Source organism: Oryza sativa, chromosome 12, assembly GCF_034140825.1.
Source record: "Oryza sativa Japonica Group chromosome 12, ASM3414082v1".
Lineage (NCBI taxonomy): Eukaryota > Viridiplantae > Streptophyta > Magnoliopsida > Poales > Poaceae > Oryza > Oryza sativa.
Genome location: NC_089046.1, coordinates 22,359,671 through 22,373,988, shown reverse-complemented (window position 1 = coordinate 22,373,988; position 14,318 = coordinate 22,359,671). Strand labels below are relative to the sequence as shown.

At 40.9% G+C, this 14,318-nt stretch overlaps 1 pseudogene; it reads left to right on the top strand.

Annotated features, from left to right (window-relative positions):
- Window positions 1-3,674: 3,674 nt before the first annotated feature.
- LOC136354783 (uncharacterized) lies at window positions 3,675-7,030 on the top strand (annotated as a pseudogene).
- Window positions 7,031-14,318: the final 7,288 nt, after the last annotated feature.

Genomic DNA, 14,318 nt, shown 5'->3' with positions numbered 1-14,318 from the left:
ATCTGGACATATACGTGTCTATATTTATAGCTAGGATTTACTCTTTTTATATGATGGAGTAGTGTTTTTCTATAAAAAAAATATATAGAAAAATATTGCTTTAGAAAATCATATTAATACTTTTAAGTTTAATTAGCCATCTTCTAATAACTCAACTCGTTTTACACATTTTCTCAATCTTTTTATTTCTCCTCCTCTCAAACACTTGGAGTATGTTAGTATAGAAGATAACGTGGATAAATAATTTGCATTTGAATAGTTAAGTTATAGGAGGCTTTATTTAGTTTTTAAAATTTTATTATGAAAATGTTAAAAGATAAATCAAGTCTATCGTTTTCTCTTTAGCTTATCAGCTATGGCCAATATTTAAATTTTAAGGGTGAGTACTAAACAGCAATTAGAAATGGTTATTTTCTCGTTCTCCATGAACACGTTTTTCAACTGTTGAATGATGTGTTTCGTGTAAAAGTGTTCTCTATTAAATATCAGATAAATCTAATTTCAAGTTTATAACATAGTTAATATTTAATTAATCATGTGCTAAACTTGTGTCAACTTACTCGTAACTTTAGAGTTGATTTTAGTTTTTTTATCATAGTTTATTTTCATATATTGGTTTTTAAGTTGAGAAAAACAAATAAATATATTAAAGTTTTACTCATATTTTTTTTTCTAATAAGCATTACGGCTTATAATCAACAGTAACCTGTACACGAAACGGTAACCCTAATTATCCCTCTAAACTTCCTAGAATTACATGTTTGGTGGTGTGCCGTTCTCTCCAGAGCTCATAGCCATTTTTTTCAAAAACAAAGAAAACTACCTGTAGTTGAATGGACCGAATTTGTTTCTTTGGAAACATCACAATTCTTTGACAGTCAGTTTTGGTGCTTGCATTTCTTTCTACACAAGTGACAACGATAGTACACGTACAGCCTAGAGCTGTACTGTATAGCGGCCAGGATTGATCAGAACTGATGATGGTCTACTTTCAGTTTAGGTAGTAAGTATCCGGTGATATTATTTACTATTAATTTGACATTTTTGACCCCTGCTGGACTTTTCATTTTGTGTCCACCAGTCGTACATCTAGATTCTAGAAAACGTTGCATCGTCTGAAAAAGTTGTCATCGTTCACCACACTTTACGCGAAAATTGCCCTAATGTCAATTAGCAGGACAAGAATGTGATATATGAATTATTTTTCACAAACAAATGATATAATGATGAGCTCAAAAAGACTGATTTTTCTAATATTTTATTATTATTATTATTAGAGAAGGGTATTTTTTTTACACGGCCTCTACATCCAACCGGATATATGAAGCCATTTAAATTGGAAAGCTTGGCCCCACAAACTTAACAATCTAATCTAAAATTCGCTTCTATGGAGATTTGAACTCAGCATCTTGACGTGCTACTCAAGTCAGTGCAACCATCAGACAACATGTCATTTCGCTGATTTTTCTGATCTTAACTTTATCCCTAGATATTTCGAGCCTTGCTGGTTGCATATAATTCAGGTTGTCTATTTGGGTCTGTTTTTTTCCTTGAATAGCTGAATGATTTTGTGATAGTTATTCGAGGATACAGACGAATGAATTAATTATTATAGTATTAAAAATAGATTTAATATAGTTTTCTAAGAAATTCATATATATATAAAGTTCTTTATAAAAATTGTATCGTCTATCAACTGGACAAATGTGTATGTTCATCCATTTTTCATTTCCTTAAGATGAACAGGGACTCCAGACTCGTGGATTTTTTTAAAAAAAATAAATAGATTTTGCGGGTTAAAATAAAGTAATTTAAATCTCTATTTTAGTTTAGAAAATGAATTAAGATGCCTCATCTAAAACACCCTAGTCTATCTCTAATTAATTTCCAAACTCTACTCTCACTCTCATACCTTACTTGAACCCTGAGAGAAGTCAATTTCTAATAAAAAAATGAGGAAATGTTAATATATTATTGTCATTCGAGTGACCATCCATGTGTATATAGATGCATGGCCACAACATAATATAGAGGGGCGCCTATATTTTCTTTTGGACTTTGGCTTAACTTTTTCCAGACATGCCAGCATGGCAAGCAAAGCAGTATACCAAATCTTTTCTCTCTTATTTTTTTTTCTTTAGTTAAACGCTACTACATGATGCCATTAGATATTGCAAGAGGGTGGTTAGCATGTAATCAGTACCAATCCTTTTCTCTTTCTGATTGACAACGAGAAAATATACAGTACTTATTATAAGGGTGGTTAACTGCTAAACGCGTGTCAACTCCAAAAAGCTGAGCTCAAAATTAAAGCCAAATTAAGCTTTCTGCATTGCCGTTAGGTGTCACTGTAAGTATTGATCACCATGCATGTCTGGGCAAAAATATGTTTTTTTTTCAAATTTTGATGGACATACCGAAATGATGATTAGAGAACTTTAAATCTACATATTGTTGGTGTTTAATTTAAACAGGAGATTACGTGAATATATACTTTTGGAACAAAGGAGAATATATAAATAATTGTGTAGTACACTAGTACTCCTTCCGTTTCAAAATGTTTGACACCGTTGACTTTTTAACACATATTTAACCGTTCGTCTTATTAAAAAAATCTATGAAATATGTAAAACTATATGGGTACATGAAAGTATCACTGGTGGAGAAACCATCTTTCGTCGGTCGGCCGATTTCCACAATAGTCCCGGATGCAATAAAAACCGGGGCTAAAGATGATCTTTAGTCCCGGTTCAAAAGGGTAACGGGCATATTTGATCTTTAGTCCCGGTTTGTGTTACCAACCGGGACTAAAGATCATCTTTAGTCCCGGTTCGAATGCTGTCAGGACCTGTCAGGCCCCCCCGGGATCTTTAGACCCGGTTGGTAACACCAACCAGGGCTAAAGATCACCGGGATCTTTAGCTCCGGTTGGTATTACCAACCGGGGCTAAAGATCCCGGTGATCTTTAGCCCCGGTTGGTGCTACCAACCGGGACTAAAGATCTTAACTTTAGTCCCGGTTGGTAATACCAACTGGGTTACCAACCGGGACTAATGATCCCGGTGATCTTTAGCCCCGGTTGGTGCTACCAACCGGGACTAAAGTCCCACCCCTATATATATGTCTTCTTACTCCTCCAGCTGCCCGAGCAAGCTTCAAAATTTCTTCAAAAAAGAGGGGAGGTCATGCCAAAATTTCTATTGAATTTATTTTGGTGATTACATACAAATCGGAGGTGCCTAAAAGGTTTGCAACTTCATCCTCCAATGTTTTTTTTTTGTCATACTACATTTGCACCTATGTTTTGCACACTTTTTTTGTCTCCAAAATTTAGTTGTAAGTTGATGAGAGAGAAAATGTGTGTGGGGAAGAAAGAATATATAGAAATTTAGTTCATTTGCTAAACAAGGTTTTATAAAATAGTTGAGAAGGAAAACTCTAGTGAAAGTTAATCTTAAATAATAGAAAACAAACTAAAATGAAAATTAAAAGAAGTAAAACACATTAAAATTAGTTTAAAACTTTACAAATAGTTTTTAAGAATTATTTGGTGTAATATTTTATGATTTTTGTATGAATAAAGATATCTTATAATTATTGTATGACTGTCATTATTGTAAGAATAATTATTTGTGTGCGGTTTTTTTGACTCATGTAGATGGATCGGCAATGGATGTACGCTGACCGGCGGTCCAAAGAGTTTATTGACGGCGTGCACTATTTTTTGAGAGTGGCCGAAGCTAACAAGCAAAGGGGTTTTATTTGTTGTCCATGCAATAAGTGTAAGAATCAGAAGGAGTATTCTGCATCCAGGACTATTCATTTCCACTTGTTTGAGTCGGGGTTCATGCCAAGCTATAATTGTTGGACATCCCACGGAGAGCAAGGTGTTGAAATGGAAGAAGATGAAGTGGAAGACGACAATATTCCGGACTTTGCTCAGTATGTTGGATTTGAAGGAAATCAAACGGGTGAGGAGGAAATAGCTGCTGATGGTAACGACGTTGCGGATGATCTTGGTCAGATGTTGCAGGACGCCAGGGAAGACTGCGAAAGTGAAAAGGAGGCCCATAAATTGGACAAGATGTTGGAGGACCACAGAACTTCGTTGTACCCAGGTTGCGAGCAGGGGCACAAAAAGTTGGATACCACTCTGGAGTTGTTGCAATGGAAGGCAAAAAATGGGGTTAGTGACAAGGCATTTGGCGATTTATTGAAACTCGTCAAGAACATTCTTCCGGGGGGAAACAAATTGCCCGAGACAACGTACGAGGCTAAGAAGATAGTCTGCCCGTTAGGACTGGAAGTTCATAAGATTCACGCATGTCCGAACGATTGTATCCTATATCGCGGTGAGGAGTATGAGAACCTAGAAGCATGCCCTGTTTGCAAAGCACTACGATACAAGATTAGACGGGACGATCCAGGAGAAGTTGACGGGCAGCTAACAAAGAAGAGAATTCCTGCTAAGGTGATGTGGTATTTCCCTATAATACCACGGCTAAGGCGTTTGTTCAGGAACAAGGGGAATGCTAGAATGTTGCGATGGCACGCTGAAGAGCGTCAACAGGACGGGATGCTGAGACACCCCGCCGATGGTTCGCAGTGGCGAAACATCGACAGAAAATTTAAAGAATTTGGAAAGGACGCACGAAACATACGGTTTGGTTTGAGTACGGATGGCATGAATCCTTTTGGAGAGATGAGCAGCGGCCATAGCACTTGGCCCGTTACGATGTGTATCTACAACCTCCACCCCTGGCTATGCATGAAGAGGAAGTACATAATGATGCCGATTATTATTCAAGGCCCCAAGCAACCTGGTAACGACATCGACGTGTACCTAAGACCACTGGTCGAAGATCTTAAACAGTTGTGGAAGAAGGAAGGTGTCCCCGTGTGGGACGAGGACAAACAGGAGGAGTTCAACCTACGAGCGCTGCTGTTCGTAACTATCAACGATTGGCCTGCACTTAGCAACCTATCCGGACAGTCCAACAAGGGGTACAAGGCTTGCACTCACTGCATGGATGAAACAGAAAGTACGTATCTTAAGCACTGTAGGAAGGTTGTATACATGGGTCATCGTCGATTCCTTGCAGCAAACCACCCGGTACGGAAGAAAGGCAAGCACTTCGAACATAGGGCCGACCACCGTACGAAGCCTAAACATCGCAACGGGAAAACAGTGTTTGATATGGTTAAAGATCTTAAAGTAGTGTTCGAAAAGGGGCCTGGAAGCCAGCATATAGAGAGCGAAGATGGTCACGCGGCGATGTGGAAAAAGAACTCTATATTTTGGGAGTTACCATATTAGGAATTCTTGGACGTACGCCACGCAATCGACGTGATGCACCTCACTAAGAACCTTTGCGTAAACCTTCTTGGCTTCCTAGGTGTATACGGAAAGTCGAAAGATACACTGGAAGCACGTAATGATCTGAAGCATATGGAACAACGCGGCGACCTTCACCCGGAACCAAAGGAGAAAGGAAGCCATTACTTGAGTCCAGCCAGCTACACTCTTAGCAAGGCAGAGAAGGAAAGTATGTTTGAATGCTTGGAGAGCATAAAGGTACCGTCTGGATACTCCACGAATATCAAGCGAATAATAAGCACGAAGGAGAAGAAGTTCACAAACCTAAAGTCTCATGACTGTCACGTGTTGATGACACAACTGCTACCAGTTGTAATAAGGGGTATCCTTCCAGACAATGTCCGGGCAACAATAACAAAGATATGTGCATTCATGAACGCAATTTCGCAGAAGGTCATCGATCCGGATAGATTAGAAGCCCTTCAGAATGAAGTGGTGCAATGTCTCGTCAGTTTTGAGTTGATATTTCCACCTTCATTTTTCAATATAATGACGCATCTGCTTTGTCATCTTGTGAAAGAGATCCATATTCTCGGGCCTATGTACCTACACAACATGTTTCCTTTCGAGAGGTACATGGGCGTTCTGAAGAAGTATGTTCGTAACCGTGCTCGTCCAGAGGCAAGCATCGCCAAGGGTTATGGAACAGAGGAGGTCATCGAATTTTGCGTAGAATTTATCGAAGACTTTCGCCCAATCGGGGTACCTGAATCACGCCATGAAGGGAGACTACGGGGAAAGGGAACTCTCGGAAGGAAAGCAATAACGACGGTAGACAACAATTTATTCCGTAAAGCCCATTTCACTGTTCTGCAACACTCTTCATTGGTAGCTCCTTACATCGAGGAGCACTTGGCTCTAGTTCGCGCCAGGAACATCGGTAAGTCCGATGCATGGATTACACGGCATCACATTGATACTTTCCCCGCGTGGCTACGACAACATCTCATGGGTAACGAGTCGATCAACCAACAACTTGCCTTCCTGGCGAGGGGACCGTCTGGGTCGATCGCGACATTCCAGGGATATGAGATCAATGGGTACACATTCTACACGAGAGCCCAAGACATGAAGAGCACGAACCAAAACAGCGCTGTTCGTGTCGATGCCATGGGACACGATGGAACAACTGCCACGTATTACGGTGCCATCGAGGACATATGGGAACTTGACTATGGTCCTCTCAAGGTTCCTCTGTTCCGGTGCCAATGGGTTAGGTTGACTGGTGGAGGCGTAATGATTGATGACAGTGGGATGACAACTGTTGACCTTAACAAGGTTGGATACTCGGACGAACCTTTTGTCCTTGCCAATGATGTAACGCAAGTCTTTTTCGTGAAGGACATGTCTAGCAAAGGAAAGAAGGGCAGAGGGCCTGATGAGCCTAAGCGTCAAGTGGTTCTCCCAGGCAAAAGAAAAATCGTCGGAGTTGAGGACAAGACTGACGAGGATTACGATCAGTTGGATGGGCAACCCCCTTTCACGGTGACGATTGACCCTAGCATCCTCCTATCAAATGAAGACACCCCTTACTCACGCAGCGATCACAAGGAGGGAACAATAGTGAGGAGAAAGTACGTGCCGTAATTATTGTGTACACGATGTAAACTATTTTGGATGTATTGATTATCCATATAAATCAATTGATGTATGGCATATGTTAATTACGCACGATTATTAGAGGTTTCAACAAGTTTAAATCATGTATATGCTAGTTATATGTGATACTTACAATTTTTAAAAGTTTTAAATCACACAGGTGGCAATTTCATATGTATGTTAATTAGAGTTTTTAACATTTAATTTACTAGCATTCATATGCTAATTATAATTGACTAGAGGATTTTTAAAAGTTTTAAATCACGCAAGTGGCAATTTCATATGTTAATTAGAGTTTTTAACATTTAATTTACTATCATTCATATGCTAATTATAATTGACTGGAGAATTTTTAAAAGTATTAAATTTAATATATTTTTAAAACTATCATTCATATATTAGAGTTTTTCACAATTTAATTTACTATCTTTCATATGCTACTTATATATGACTATTCGAATTTTTAAAAGGTTTAAATCATGCATGTGGCATTTACATATGTTAATTAGAGTTTTTAGCATTTAATTTAATATAATTCCTACGCTAAGTACAAATGATGATTACAATTTTTATTAATTTTAAATCATTCAGTATGTACATACATATCTTAATTAGAGTTTTTACCAATATAATAATATCATTCATATATATGCTAAGTATATATGATTATTGGAATTTTTATTAATTATATTTGCTTATTACGATTTATCCACTTAATTTATTACAGACAAAAATAATTTTTCGAAGTAATTGTCATTAATCTTTGTACTTTAAATAATGTTAATGCATTAACTTCTATTTTATAAACACATATGTAAGCGAAAATCATATGCAGTGCTATAATCTTTAGTCCCGGTTCTTAACCCTAACCGGGTTTAAAAAGAATTTCGAAATAGCGGGAAAAGATATTTACTCCTGGTTGTTGAGAACAACCGGGACTAAAGATATCTTTAGTCCCGGTTGTTCTCAACAACCGGGAGTAAAGATCTTTTCTTTACTCCCGGTTGTTCTCAACAACCGGGACTAAAGATATCATTAGTCCCGGTTGTTCTCAACAACCGGGAGTAAAGATCCAGGGGTATATATATTCCCGGTGCGGCCTCGTCTTCTTCACCAACATTTAAACGTTTTCGGCCGATCGATCTCTCTCGGCCTCTCTCCTTCGCCGCCACTGCCTAGGGCAAATCCCCGCGCCGACGCCGCCGTATCTCGCCGTCGTCTCGAGCTCGTCGTCCTCGCCGCCGCCTCCGCCTCCTCCGCTGCCGCCGCATCTCTGGGGTGAGAGCCGCCGCCGCCAGATCTCCCTTCATGCATCTCGATCTCTCCGATCTCGATCTCTCTCCGTCGCGCCGCCCGCCACGAGACGCCGCGCCACGACGACGACGCGCCACGCCGCCGCCTTCGACACCGCGCAACGCCGCCGCCGCATGCCAACGCCACGCCGCCGCCGCCGTCGCCACGCCGCCGCCGCCTTCGCCGCCGCGCGCGCAATGCCGCCGCCGCCACGCCACGCCGCCGCCGCCACGCCATGCCACGCCGCCGCCGCCACGCCACGCCGCCGCCGCCACGGCCCCGCAACGCCACGCCGCCGCCGCCGTCGCCACGCCGCCGCGCCAACCGCCGCCCCGATGCCGCCACACCGCCGTTAACGAACGAGAACGAGAACGATCGAACGAACGAGAGCGAGAACGAACACGTCAACGTACGTTGCCGCGACAACGTGAACGAGAACGAGAACGATCGAATGAACGAGAGCGAGAACGAACACGTCAACGTACGTTGCCGCGAGAACGTGAACGAGCGAACGAACGAGGACGAACGTTAACGTGAAATGCAATATATATATATATATATATATATATATATATATATATATATATATATATATATATATATATATATATATATATATATATATATATATATATATATATATATATATATATATATGTTACTTCGCATTTATCCTAATACATTTTTTTGTATCTTGCAGAAAAGACGTGTTGTCGGAGTCGTCCGTCAAGCCTGAGTAGAAGAGCTAGCCCTAGAAGGAATTGGAGCAGGCAAGTGACGTAATAATATAAATGATTGTTATATTTGTAATGCAATTAATTAAGATTATTAGACCTGTAATTAGACTTATCATATAAGATTGTGTAGTGTTCTAATATTATTTGAGTTTTAATATAAGATTATTTTATTGCAAATTAGACTTAGTATGACATTATTGACTACGGAATTGGTGCGACTCCTAGCAATTGACTATTGTAGTCTTAATTAGACTTAGCATATACGCACGAAACACTTAGCATACATTACTATTTTAGTCTTAGCATGTAATATTATTTGAGTTTTAATATAATATTACTTTATTTGTAATTAGACTTGGTATGTAATTATTGACTACGGAATTGGTGCGACAAGTAGCAATTGACTATTGTAGTCTTAATTAGACTTAGCATATACGCACGAAACACTTAGCATACATTACTATTTTAGTCTTAGCATGTAATATTATTTGAGTTTTAATATAATATTACTTTATTTGTAATTAGACTTGGTATGTAATTATTGACTATGGAATTGGTGCGACAAGTAGCAATTGACTATTGTAGTCTTAATTAGACTTAGCATATACGCACGAAACACTTAGCATATACATGACTATTTTAGTCTTAGCATGTAATATTATTTGAGTTTTAATATAAGATTATTTTATTTGTAATTAGACTTAGTATATAATTATTTACTAGCTAGGGTTGTATAATATACGTCACCTAGACTTAGCTTATATCACGATTTGTAATTAGACTTAGCACGTAAGGTTGTGTAGGGTTCTAATGTACGACATTTACACTTAGCATACATGACTTAGATTGTTAAAACATAAATGTCTCGTGACTTAGCAGATGTTTCTTGTATCAACAGATGGCTGACCGCGATGAGAAACAGATATTGTACGATACAATCGCGGAGGGAAGCAGCCAGTACTGGAATGAAGAAGAGGGGAACGAGGATCCAAACCAGTACTTGAACGAGGAAGGGAACGTGGAGAGGGATGCGGAGGGGAACCAGCAGGGGCACGTGGAAAGGGATGTGGAGGGGAACCAGGAGGAGGAGGAGGCTAGTGGTAGTCAACCCTCCGTTGGACAGAAGAGGGCACGCGGGCAACGAGGTGCAGTGAAGAAGCTTGAGGGTCGGCACATCATAACGGAAGTGGAAGAAGATGGACGTCCTAGTGCCCCGGCCGAAGCCGCCAAGAACTATGTACGTCACAGCGGTTAGGTTGTGCGGGATAACGTGCCTGTCAGTACGGTGTACTGGCGAAGAACAAGGGCACGCGGAGATCATGAGAGCTTTGTCCTAGATTCGGAGAAAGAGATGCTGTGGACCACAATGCTCGAGACATTCACCCTTCCTGCGGGTACAGAGGACAAAGTGAAAAGGTGGACTCTGAAGAAAATGGCAAAACAGTTTCAGAGCTTCAAGGGAGATCTGTACCAGAAGTATATACTGAAGGGGCAGACACCGAACTTCGACACATTCCCAAAGCTAAGGGATCACTGGGACGAGTTCGTTGCATATAAGACAGGTGAACAAGGGCAGGCGATGATGGAAAGAAACAAAGAAAATGCCGCCAAGAAGAAGTACCATCACCACTTGGGGTCAGGAGGCTATAGCGTCGCGATGCCGAAGTGGGAGCAGATGGAGGCTAGCTTGATTGAGAGGGGTATCGAACCGGCAACAGCCAATTGGCCGGAACGATCGAAGTTCTGGTACTATGCTCACGGTGGAACGCTCAACCCAGCTGATGGCTCACTGGTCTTCGGCTATCAGATACAAGAGGCTGCGCGACGACTAACAGATGCAGTGGAAGCCTCCTCTCAGGGCACGTTCCGACCAGACAGAGATAGGGACGAGCTGACACTCGCCCTGCAGACTCCAGAGCATCCAGGACGAACTCGAGGGAAAGGGGTGATTCCTTGGAAGATTGGTTTCAAGGAGGACATCCACACGTACAGGAGTCGGATGAGGAGCAAGAGAGATACCGAGGCGAAGATTGCAGACCTAGAGTTCCGGGTATCGAGCTACGAACTCAACATGCAAGAGGAGGTGGCAAGGAAGGTTGATGAACGCATGGCCGCACATCGGTCCCATGATCCCCAGCCGACCATTCCTCCTGCAATGGTGAGCCCGTCAGGAAACCGTAGCAGCTGCGCCTCAACGGGGCAGGTAGGATCACAGAGCATGGACGCCATGCAAACACAGGACGAATCGACCTGTCCCGTTGATGACATCACTCAGCGGACACCATGTGAGCTGCATATTCCTTTCAAGAACTTATTAATAAAGGTAAGATTTAGCCATTCCGCTAGTTGCTGCTTATATATGTTGATTACTAATAAATAATCTCTCACAACATGAAGGTGGCGTCGGGCATGGCCATCCCAACGGACCCTTCAGGTACTTACCACTGCAGGCCGATTCCAGCAGGATACTCGAAGGTCGAAGTTGAGTTGGTCGAAGGCGCGTACGAGGACCTCGAGCTGGATTACCCTGGAGGAGACGGTGAGACGCATCTACGAGACACATGTCATGCCATTATTCTATGGTGCAGGCGGTACATCATCCTCCCTGGGCGACAAGCGGCGTCTCGTGCACCATCTCCTCCGGCTCCGCCATCTCCTCCTCAGGATCCTGCACCGTCTCCTCCTCATGCTCCGCCAGCACCGTATCCACCTCAGGCTCCAGCATCGACTCCTCCTCAGGATCCTGCACCGACTCCTCCTCGTGCTCCTACACCTACTCCCCCACAGCTCCACCGCCTGCCCACACAAGGGCAACGAAGAAGGCGAAAGTTGACGCCGCCAAGAACAAGGACCCGGGGTACGATTGCACGCAAGAGGAGCTTGACGCTTACGTTGCATCAGAAGTCAAGAGACAATTCAAGCCTCGAAGTCCAGAAAAGAAGATTCCTATAGACCCCAGTGTCAGGAACTTCTTCAGGGGTATGTCTGCATCTGTCAAGGAGGCCATCAAGCTATCGGACTATGAGCGAACGCTGAAGAAAGCATCTTCTGGAAAGTCCAAACCAGTCCCTCAGCTTGGAGAGCAACCAAACCAGGAGATCGAGCCGTTGGTGACCGGCAAAGAAATGACGATAGAACAATTTATTACTGACACCGGTCTAACTACGGATCAATTGCTAGGAGTCGCACCAATCGAAAAGGCGGAAGTGAAATACATGTACGAACTCGGTAAACCGCTTGTCAAGCCTGAGCTGCTGCAGTCCCTACCCACACAAATGTACAAGTTCCATCAGCTGTACATGGAGATGAGCGCCACCGGTAGAGAGATGATCGGAGCGAGGATCAGGGACACGGACTTCTTGCAAGGAGATGACATTCTCTGGATCAATTTCAGGGGAATCTACGAACTATACCAGCTGGACGCCCTCGACGTCTCTATTATGAGTTGCTGGATTTTGTAAGTATATCGTTCAGTTAGATTTCTTACTATACGTCTCCTTTAATTAATTAGGTCCTTGTATATAAGTAGACCATAGAAAATAATATACTCCCTTTTATCGTTGTAGAATGGAGATTCAAAGGGCCCGACGGCGGAGGGTTTTCGATACTGGATTCATCGACCCTCGGAAAGTAAACGTCGCAATGCTCGACCAATATCCACAAGAAACAGAGGACAATCTCGTCCATCTCCTGAAGGCGCAGCATTACAAGACGTTCATACTGTTGCCATACAACACAGAGTTAGTTTAATTTTACTGTCTTCCTACATACCAAATTTCATTCCCGTACGAACTTGCTAAGTGTTTCATATGTAATGCATCCCACGCACATTGCAGATTCCACTGGGTGCTTTTACTCATCGACCTGGAGGCCTGCACCGTCAACGTATATGACTCAATGGATAAAAAAGAGTCTACGTTTGACAAGGTTTTCGAACTTATAGACAGGTACCGTCATAAGTTCCTTTGTTAATTAAGAAAATCTTGTTATGTTAATTGCTACTACGAATCATAGCTTTAAACTCCATGTAGGGCTTGGTATCGGTTCCGTCATTTGGTCCGCGGCAAATGGAGAGAAAGACTTAGGCGGAAGTTCAAATTTCCTGTGAGTACACATGCTCTACATTTATATTTCTCCGATTCAAATACATACAAGTATATATTAATTAGATCTCTCGTTGTTTGTCATTTATTTGTAGTGCGCAAAGCAAAAGCAGGGAACTAACTTGTGCGGCTATTACGTGTGCGAGTATTGCCACTGCCTTGCAGACCAAATCATCACCATAATGTAAATATATTTTGTTCATATATATATCTATATACATATGCATTTGCATAACATATATATGTATAAATACATATATATTATGCATGTATATACATATAATATAATATAATATATATATATATACATATATATATGTATGCATATATATGTATTTAAACATATATATGCATGGTTTATATATATATATATATATATATATATATATATATATATATATATATATATATATATATATATATATATATATATATATATATATATATATATATATATATATATATATATATATATATATATATATATATATATATATATATATATATATATATATATATATATATAAACCATGCAGCAACAGGGGCATGCAAAAAAAAAAGGTCAGTTCGATCTTTAGTCCCGGTTGGTAGATGGCTCAGCCGGCCACGTGGCTGAGCCATCTTTAGTCCCGGTTGGTGTTACCAACCGGGACTAAAGATCGATCTTTACTCCCGGTTATTTCACCCGGGACTAAAGATAGCGATCTTTAGTCCCGGATTGGTACTCCCGGTTTGGAAACCGGGACTAAAGGGGGGTTACGAACCGGGACTACAAAGGGTTTCTCCACCAGTGTATATTTAACAATGAATCAAATGATATAAAAAGAATAAATAATTACTTAAATTTTTTTAATAAGACGAATAGTCAAACACGTACTAAAAAGTCAACGTCAACGGTGTCAAATATTTTGAAACAGAGGGAGTACTATAATACTACCTCCTTCCCTAAATGTTTGACGCCGTTGACTTTTTTAAACATGTTTGACCGTTCGTCTTATTCAAAAACTTTTGTGAAATATGTAAAACTATATGTATACATAAAAGTATATTTAACAATGAATCAAATGGTAGGAAAAGAATTAATAATTGCTTAAATTGTTTGAATGAGAAGAACGGTCAAACATATTTTAAAAAGTCAACGGTGTCAAACATTTAGGGATGGAGGGAGTATAATAAAGTATGGTCCAAATACAGATACACTATACATC